Raw genomic sequence first — 9,443 nt, 5'->3', positions numbered from 1 at the left:
GTCCGCATCCTTTTTTAAAAAAGATTATTTATTTATTTATTTGACAGAGAGAGAGAGAACACAAGCAGGGGGAGCGGCAGGCAGAGGGAGAGGGAGAAGCAGTCTCCCCACTGAGCAGGGGGAGCCAGATGTGGGGCTCGATGTGGGGCTCGATCCCAGGACCCCGGGATCATGACCTGAGCCGAAGGCAGTCACCTAACCAACTGAGCCACCCAGGCGCCCTGCAAGTCTGCATCCTTGAGGGCAGTTTCGGGATCTGGCCCCAGGACTGGGAAGGACTATCCCCAAGAATGCTGTCTTGTCACAAATCAGACAGGCTTCTGTCTCCCTCACCTGGACCCCCATAAAATGAGATTTACACAATGCTCCTGCCACTCAACCCTCCATTGGAACACTGGGGTGACCTCTCCGGTCCCAGGCCTGCTTCCCCACCGGCGTCCATTGTTCAGTAAGGGCAGCCCGGGAGCACGGGCCAGTGCCCCTGGAATCCCACAGTCTTCTCTTCCCATCCTCCACGTTGGTTCTCCTGGCGCCGTGTCTCTGTAACTCCCCACTTCATCCATTTTCCTGTATCCCGCCCCCCCCCCCCCCCCCCCCCCCCCCGCGGCCTGAGGCCAGGCCTGGAGGCTGCCTTGGCTCCCTACTTGGGCCTCTTGTGGCTTCCACCCCTGCCCAGAACAGTCCCTGCTCTCCCATGGCAGCTACACGTTTTTTGTTTTTAAAGATTTTATTTATTTATTTGAGAGAGAGTACATGAGAGGGGGGAGGGTCAGAGGGAGAAGCAGACTCCCTGCCGAGCAGGGAGCTCGATGCGGGACTCGATCCCGGGACTCCAGGATCATGACCTGAGCCGAAGGCAGTCGCTTAACCAACTGAGCCACCCAGGCGCCCTTGTTTTGTTTTTCTTAATAAACGGTTTGTTTTAGAGCTGTTTTTGATTTACAGAATTATTATGAAGACAGTACAGAGTTCCTGTGTATCCTACACCTAACTTCCCCTATTATTAACACCTTACATTAATATGGTACATTTGTCACAATTAGTGAACCGATACCGGGACATTATTTTATTTATTTTTTAAAGGATTTTTATTTATTTATTTGGCAGAGAGAGAGAGAGAGAGCACAAGCAGGGGGAGCGGCAGGCAGAGGGAGACGGAGAAGCAGGCTCCCCGCTGAGCAAGGACCTGGTTTCGGGACTTGATCCCAGGACCCTGAGATTATGATCTGAGCCGAAGGCAGACGCTTAACCGACTGAGCCACCCAGGCATCCCACATTATTTATTTTTTTAAGATTATTTATTTATTTACTTGAGAGAGTGAGAGAGAGAGCACAGGAGCAGGGGCAGAGGGAGAGGGAGAAGCAGACTCCCCGCGGAGCAGGGAGCCCGATGCAGGGCTGGATCCCAGGACCCTGAGATCATGATCTGAGCCAAAGGCAGATGCTTAACCAACTGAGCCACCCAGGCGCCCCCAGGACATTATTATTAACTAAAGTCCATGCATTATTCAAATTTTCTCCGTTTTCCCTAATATCCTTTCTCTGTCTCAGGACTTGATGTTACATATAGTCCTCACACCTCCTGAGACTCCTCTGGGCTGAGACAGTTTCTCAGACTTTCTTGTTTTGATGACCTGGGCAGTGTATAGGAGAACTGGTCAGGTGTGTTGTGGGAAATTCCCCCAGTTGTGATTTGTCTGGTGTTTTTTCAAGGTTGGCCTGGGAGTGACAACTTTGGGGAGGACCACAGAGGTGAAGCGCCCTGCTCGTCACACCAAGTCCACAGGACATGCCATCAGCGTGATTCTTCACTGTGATGTTGACCTGGATCACCTGGCTGAGCTGGCCTTGTCGGGTGTCTCCACTGCGAAGTTACTCTCCCCCCTCCCCCCGGCACCCCCCCTCCTCCGTTGGTGCTGTGCCCTGCGGAAGAAAGTTGCCATGCGCAGCCCACACCTACAGGGTGGGGGGAGTCACTCTTCCTTCCTGCACAAATTATTTTGAATTCCTTTCTTCTCCCTGTTTCTCTATTCAATCATCCACATCAGTATGGACTTATGGATATTTATTTTATACTTTGGGTTAAAATCCAATACTATTTCATTGATTTTCCTGCTCAAACGGTTTCAGCTTTGGCCATCGGAGGCTCACTCGGTTGGTTCTCAGGGCTCTTTGACACTCCCCCATCACATCCATGGTTTCCCCCTCTTAGCACCTCCTTACTCTGTCCCTACAAAATGCTTCATGCTCATCTCCTATATTTCCTGCCCCGGTCCTAGAATCAACCTTTTCTTCAAGGAGCTGCCCTGGGTGCCTCTTGCTGGAGAATACAGTAGTCTCCCCTTTTGCCCAGTGTGGTGGTCTGTGATCAACCGCACTCCAGAAGCAGACGATAGCCCTTCTGACATATGGCCAGAAGGTCAACAGCAGCCTCACGCTACGTCACAAAGCCTGCGTCATTCACCTTGCTTCATGTCCTCACGTAGGCATTTTATCATCTCCCATCTTCACAAGAAGGGCGAGTACAGGACAAGATGAGAATGTAAGAAATAGGCCACATTCACATAATTTCTATTATATTGTCATAATGTGCCTAATTTATAAGTTATACTTTAGCATAGCTATGTGTGTATAGGAAAAATCATGGTATAGATATAGGGTTTGGTACTGTCTGTGGTTTCAGGCATCCACTGGGGATCTTTTTTTTTTTAAGATTTTATTTATTTATTTGAGAGAGAGAGAGAGCACAAGCAGGGTGAGGGTCAGAAGGAGAAGTAGACTCCCTGCTGAGCAGGGAGCCCAATGTGGGACTCCATCCCGGGACTCTGGGATCATGACCTAAGCCGGAGGCAGACACGTAATGACTGCGCCACCCAGACGCCCATTCACCAGGGATCTTGGAACGTTTTCCCCACAGATAAGAGGGGCACTGCTGTACTAACACAAACGGAGATCTGGGCACGAGGGGTGCTGCTTCCTACTGGGGGGTCATTGCTTCTAGGCCCTCACAGCTGACAGAGCAAGGACACAAAATGTGTGTATTACCTGTTTATTGACACAGACCTGTAAATATCTCCATGTGTAACTGTCCGCGTCTGTATTAAGTTACACATGAATTCATGCAGACGTCTCCGCATCTCATCCATTAGCAAATGGATTCTTCTAGTCTCCCCTCGCCTGTCTATAACCTCCCACTCCAATAGTGAGAAACCTGGCTCCCACCCTCCACCCCCCATTTGCTTAATTGTTCCATTCCAGCGTACACGTATGGTGGCTCCAGGATGTTCACCTGTGCCCATAGTGAGGGTTTCAGACAGGGACGGGTCACCTTCCTCTCCAGCTCCAAACCCTCCTCTAGGGCTCAGCATCCTCAGTAAAGACCCCACACCCTCCCCACAGTCCTCCGGGCCTGTGCAGCAGGACCCTGTCTACAACCCTGTCCTCGCCTCTCCCTGCCCACTCACTGCTGTCCTGACAAAATCAATCCCACCTCAGGGCCTTTGCTCCTGCTGCTGTTCCCTTGCCTGCAGGGCTCTCCTCCTAGCTCTACATCTGACTGGTAATTCAGCTCTTAGTTCCTACTGGAAGCCCTGGTCAGGCTTCCTTCCAGCCCTACGCTGACCCCCCAGGGTTAGGGCATTGCGTTGGGCTCAGCCCTCCCCCAACAGGGTGGAAGCTTTGTGGGGGCCCTGGAACCACTCATCTGGGCCAAGTGCCCATACACTCCCCATGCACACCTCCCCCAAGCCCCAGCCAGGGTGAAGGGGTTGGGAGCGGTTATTCTTATTTTATAGGATAGGGGACTGAGGCTTGGGGACAGGAAGGTACTTTCTGAAGTCACACACCAAAGACACGTCAGAGACAAAACTTAATCAGGTGCACTGGTGCCAAAGCACTCACGTGCCTTGACCTTGGATCCTAAAACAATGTTGTGGGGGTGGGGAGGCCTGGATGCAGAACTGGCTGCTGGGAAGGAAACCTGGGGGTCCGGTCACTGCCAATACAGCCTGAGGCCACCTGGAGGTTCAGGCCAATTTTCTTATTTCTGAGATAGGGGAAGCGAGGGTCAGGGGCCCACAGAGAGGTTAAGTAACATCCCCAAGGTCACCAGCAGCGCCACCATTTCCTGAGCACCTACTATGTGCCGGGTGGGGCTAAGGCACACACTGTGTGTAGATGGGCGGCTGCCTTGTCCTGTCCTGGCAGCAACCCAGACTACAGACTAGAAGGAAACAGAGGAGAGTGACTTGCTGGTGGACAGGGGGGCATTTTAATGGGAGCGCGTCAGGGAGAGCCAGAGGAGGGGCTGGGGTGGGGTAGGCCAGGACCGGAAGGAGCACAGGGAGGGCTTCTAGAGGAGGGGCCCTAGCAGGTGGGGCTTGGAAGATGATTGCTTATTGCCCTGCTCTTCCTGGGAGAGGTAATCCCACCCTCCTCCACCATTATCTCCTAAGAGCCCACATCTTCCCAGAAAGTATCCCAGCACTCCCCCTCCCTGCCCCCACCCTTGAAGGGGAAGTCCCAGCTGCTCAGTGGAGTGTCCCGGCAGGCCGCTGTAGGGCCAGCCCCACCCCACAGCCTCCCCTTGGGGAGCTTCAGTATTACCAGTCTTCTCTTGGTTCCTTTATTTTTTTTTTTTAAAGATTTTATTTATTTGAGAGAGAGAGAATGAGAGACAGAGAGCACGAGAGGGAAGAGGGTGAGAGGGAGAAGCAGACCCCCTGCTGAGCAGGGAGTCCGATGCGGGACTCGATCCCGGGACTCCAGGATCATGACCCGAGCTGAAGGCAGTCGCTTCACCAACTGAGCCACCCAGGCGCCCTTCTCTTGGTTCCTTTAAAAGACCAAGCCTGGGCCTCTGTGGGTCCCTCTGCCAGGTGTGTTCTCCCTCTTCCCCAGTGTGGCTTAATCCTCCACTTCCTCATGGGGCCTTCTATCACCCCCAAGCGGCATGTGGGTCTACCTACCCCTCCACACCCAGCTCTGTGGCTTGTTGTATCCTCCTGCGTCTGACCCCCTCCATTTGCCAGTTTGCCCTGTGAGGATAGCATCCAGTATCTGCTGGCTGATGCATGGCCGGATGGTGGCACCCCAGGGAGAGGACAGCTTGGGTGCAGAGGCCTGGAGGTGTGATATAGATGTTGCAGGAACATGGAAAAATCAGGGGGCAGCTGTGGCTCAGGCTCAGGGTGAGTATCAGGGAGGGGCTGCCCATGAGCCGGCTGCGCAGAGTGGGTGCCCGGGCCAAGGTCGCATAGCCAGCTCCTGGCGCATGCTCCAGTCAGGGCCCCCAGGTGCTTTGGCTGCTGCCGGGATATTTTTAGTGCGCACTCAGGCAGAGGCTGGGCCAGACAGCTGTCAGGAGGGATTGGGGGAGAGGGAGGAAGTAGACACAGAAAGAGAGAAAAGAGAAAGCAGGGGAGAAGGAGAGGGGGGAGACCCCAGGCCCCAAGCCCTTCCAGCTGTAGATGCCCTAGACCAGGAGCTGGCGACCCAAAGGCCCAGAGTTCAAATCGAGCCTACAGCCTCTTTGTGCAGTCTTATTGGAATACAGTCTTGTCCATTTGTGTTCAGCTCCAACGGCAGAGTTGAGTTGTTGAACAGAGACCACAGGACCCGTAACACTGAAAAAATTTACTATCTGGCTCTACAGAAAAAGTTTGCCAACCTCTGGCTAAGACAAAACTGTCTTTGCTGGGGGCACTTGTCAGTGATCAGTTGATTCTCACCACTATTTCTGATTCTTCTCCCTCTAGGTACAAGGGAGGAGTGTACCTCTCAGCTCTTGAATCAGGCAGAGTCATGTGACCTGCTTTGGTCAATGAAATGAGAGAAGGGGGATGTCACTTCCTGGTAGTTAGCCCTTAGGAACCCATGCTTGATTCACCAGGCTCCCTTCCCACCTCGTCACCTGATGTTCTAGGTGGTAGGAGTCCTGCAATGCTGAGCTGAGTGAGGGTGTTGAAAAACACAGCAACATCAGAAATCTGAAGGTCAGGGAAAGATCCACCAAGTATTAAGGGCAAAAGCCCAGACTCCTCCCCCACCCCCCGCCCAGTTTATTAAAATAAAAATACAAAGTGGAGTTCTTTCTAGGAATGTAAGTATAGAACAGTGTTAGAAAACCTACTAATAGTGTAAAAAAAAAAAAAAAAAAAAGATAAACTTATCCTCCAGTGGTTCTTAACTTTATTTTGAGGCTCCATTATTAGATGTAAAGAAGCTTAGACTCTCCTTGGTGAATTAAAAGCTCTAATTTGAGGGGTGCCTGGGTGGCTCAGTCCGTTAGGTGGCTGCTTTCGGCTCTGGTCATGATCTCAGGGTCATGGGATTGAGCCCCATGTGGGGCTCCATGCTCAGTGGGGAGTCTGCTTCTCCCTCTGCCCTTCTCCTTCCCCCCGCTTGTGCTGTCTCTCAAATAAAATCTTTAAAAAAAATAAAAACTCTAATTTGATATTCCTTATTTCTACAAATATACAAAAATAAAACTTTATTAATGTGAGTATATCAGCTTTCTTTCTTTAATATTTGTCAGGTTTATTTTTTCTCATCCTTTAAAATTTTCAGCATCTAAGATAAATGTGTAGAAATTTCTTGTAGGTAGCTTAAACATTTGAATTGAAAAAAGGTAACAGTCTATCTTTTGTCCTTTAACTTGACCATTTACATTTATTGTAATTGCTGGCAAATTATATGTATTTCCATGATTTTATTTTGGGCTACTTGAACCTCCTTTGCTATGGAAGAATTATTTTGGATTATTTCTTTTTCATTCCAATTTTTGCCCCTTACTAGTTTGGAAGTTATAGACTAGTTTTATTCTCCTAGTATTTACAGTAACTATTAATATTTTCTATACCACTCAACCAAGTAATATGTCCCACTCCCCTCAAACGATACAGCGATACCTCAGAGATACTGTGGGTTCAGTTCCAAACCATCACCACAATAAAGCAAATATTCCAATAAAGCCAATCAAATGAACTTTGTGGTCTCACAGTGCCTGTAAAAGTTATATCTGCACCATACTGTAGTCTATGAAGCATAAAAAATGCACATACCTTAATTAAAACTGTCTTTTATTGCTAAAAAATGATAAACATCATTTGAGTTTTCAAAGTTGTAACCACTGATCACAGATCACCGTGACAAATATAGTAAGAGTTGGAAATATTGCCAAGAATTACCAAAATGTGACAAAGAGACACAAAGTGAGCAGATGCTGTTGCAAAAATGGTGCTGATAGACTTGTTTAATGCAGAGTTGCCTTCACTTTGTAGAAACGCAGTAAAATGAGGCATGCCTCTACAAAGATTTAAAAACCTTACTCCATTCAACTATTTTTTGCCATTGTTGTCAAATTTGAGAATTTAATCCTACACATTGGACCTTACAATTCTTGCTAATGAAGGTGATGTTCTTTCAGTTGCACTTCTCACCTTTTTGCTCACTGCCTCCTCCTGCGTGTCCGCACTCTTACCTGGTTCATTTTCTTTCTGCCCAAAACAGTTCCCTTAGAGTTTTGTTCAACGAGGGGCTTCACTTCTCTATCCTTCTCAAAAGATATTTCTGTTGGGTGAGCATCTCATCTCTGGGCTGCTGCTTTCTCTCAGAGCCTTGAAGGTGGTGCCCCTGTGGGTCCTGAGTTCCAGGCCGTGGGACTGAGAAGTTGGCTCTCCAACATCGTTATTGCTTTCCATGCTGACTGTAGTTTTCAGCCCCGAATCAGCTGTTTTTTTAATACACCTTGCTTGGGATGTGGTTGGCTTTCTGAGTCCTGGTGAATTGGTGTTTCTCATCAGTTCTGGAAAGTTCTCCACCTCATCCTCTTCAGTGTGCCTCTGCTCTCTCTCCATCCCTTAACCTCCCTTCTCCTCCCATGTTTGGGAAATTCACTGCACTCCATCTTCTAGCTCACCAGTTTTCTCTTTGGCTAGCTGAAATCCACTGTTAGCTGTGTCCAGTGTTCGAAATCTCCACCATTTGCCAATTTCTTAGTTCTATTTGGCTCTTCTACATATGCCCTGCTCCTTGTTCACACTTCAGGATTAAACACACCAATTCTGGGTCTGACGATGCCAACACTGGAAGTCTCTGCTTCTTTTGTGTCCCTTGGCTCCCAAGCACAAGGACAGGTTGTGAGTTTTGATGCCGCTCATACACAGTTCCTGGGATGGGACTGGGGGAGTTCTTCAAGGCTAGGGTTGAAGGCTCATCCAGCAGACCTCCAGGGTCATCACCACCCTGGGCAGCTTTAAACCATTTCGTCCACTGGAGGCCTCTGGCCACCCAAGTAATGCTGGAGTTGCAGACTCGAGTAAGGTCACCATTCACCAGACTAGATTCTCCCCCCTCTTCCTCCCAACAGCCAGGCTAGAGATAATCAAGTTTCCTTTCCATGCCTGGGGAAATCTTATTTTGATTTTGACTTCACCCTCTGAGGTCTTAACAGAGCCACCCTAGTGAAGGCCCGTGAAAACAGAAGACCAAACCCACCTTGTCTAACACAAAAGCTGCTTCCTTCCTGGGGCTCCTGCCTAAGCTGACATTCTGGCCTCTGGTTGCTCACAGACACAGTAATCAGGATTTAACTCATTTTTACATAGTAATTTTCGCTCTTCTTCTTGGAGGATCAGTTTGAGAATCTAGTCTACTATCTGGCCAAAAGCAGAAGTTTATACTTTTTTTTTTTTTTTAAGATTTTATTTTTAAAGTAATCTCCACACCCAACATGGGGCTCAAACTCACGACCCCAAGATCAAGAGCCGCATGCTCTGAGCCAGCCAGGCGCCCCTGTAACATTTCTTACAGCATGTGTTTGGGCCCCCTCCATGAAGATTCTAGAACTCCCAAGAGGAATGAGCTTGTGAAAACAGCTGGGAATTTGTGAAGGGAAAAAATAAAATTTAAGGAGAAAGAACCTGCTGAGCAGCTATTAAGACACACAGGACCACACCAAAGCAATAGCCAGGAGAGGACCAGAAAAGCCGGTGATGGATTAGAGCAGATGCAGAAACAGAGGCCAACACACTAGGGTCTTATTTAGGGAGGAGGGAGTATATGAAATCTGTACCCGGCCTGGGGAAAATCGGCTGGCCCTTTGGGCCTGGCCACCCCTCCACTTCTCTTCATCTCTAAATAAGGCCTAGATGGATAAAAATAAAACTTAAAATTATAAGCAGAGAGAAAAAAACCATGGGAGAATTTGTGTCAGCTGCGAGAAAGGCCTCTCAAAACACAAAAGACGTTTAAAAACTGTGGTTTGAAAACCGTAAAAATAAAATGTTTACAGAAAAAGCCATCATGAAATTGAGAGCTCAATCTGGTAAAAAAGCTTACCACAAAAAGCTTAATGGTTAAGATGGTAAATTTTGTTTTATGTCGTTTAGCACAATTAAAAATTTTTTAAAGTGTATTTTTTTAAAAGATTTTTATTTATTTAT

This window comes from Zalophus californianus, chromosome 1 (genome assembly GCF_009762305.2).
Source record: "Zalophus californianus isolate mZalCal1 chromosome 1, mZalCal1.pri.v2, whole genome shotgun sequence".
NCBI lineage: Eukaryota > Metazoa > Chordata > Mammalia > Carnivora > Otariidae > Zalophus > Zalophus californianus.
This window is presented reverse-complemented; position numbering follows the sequence as displayed.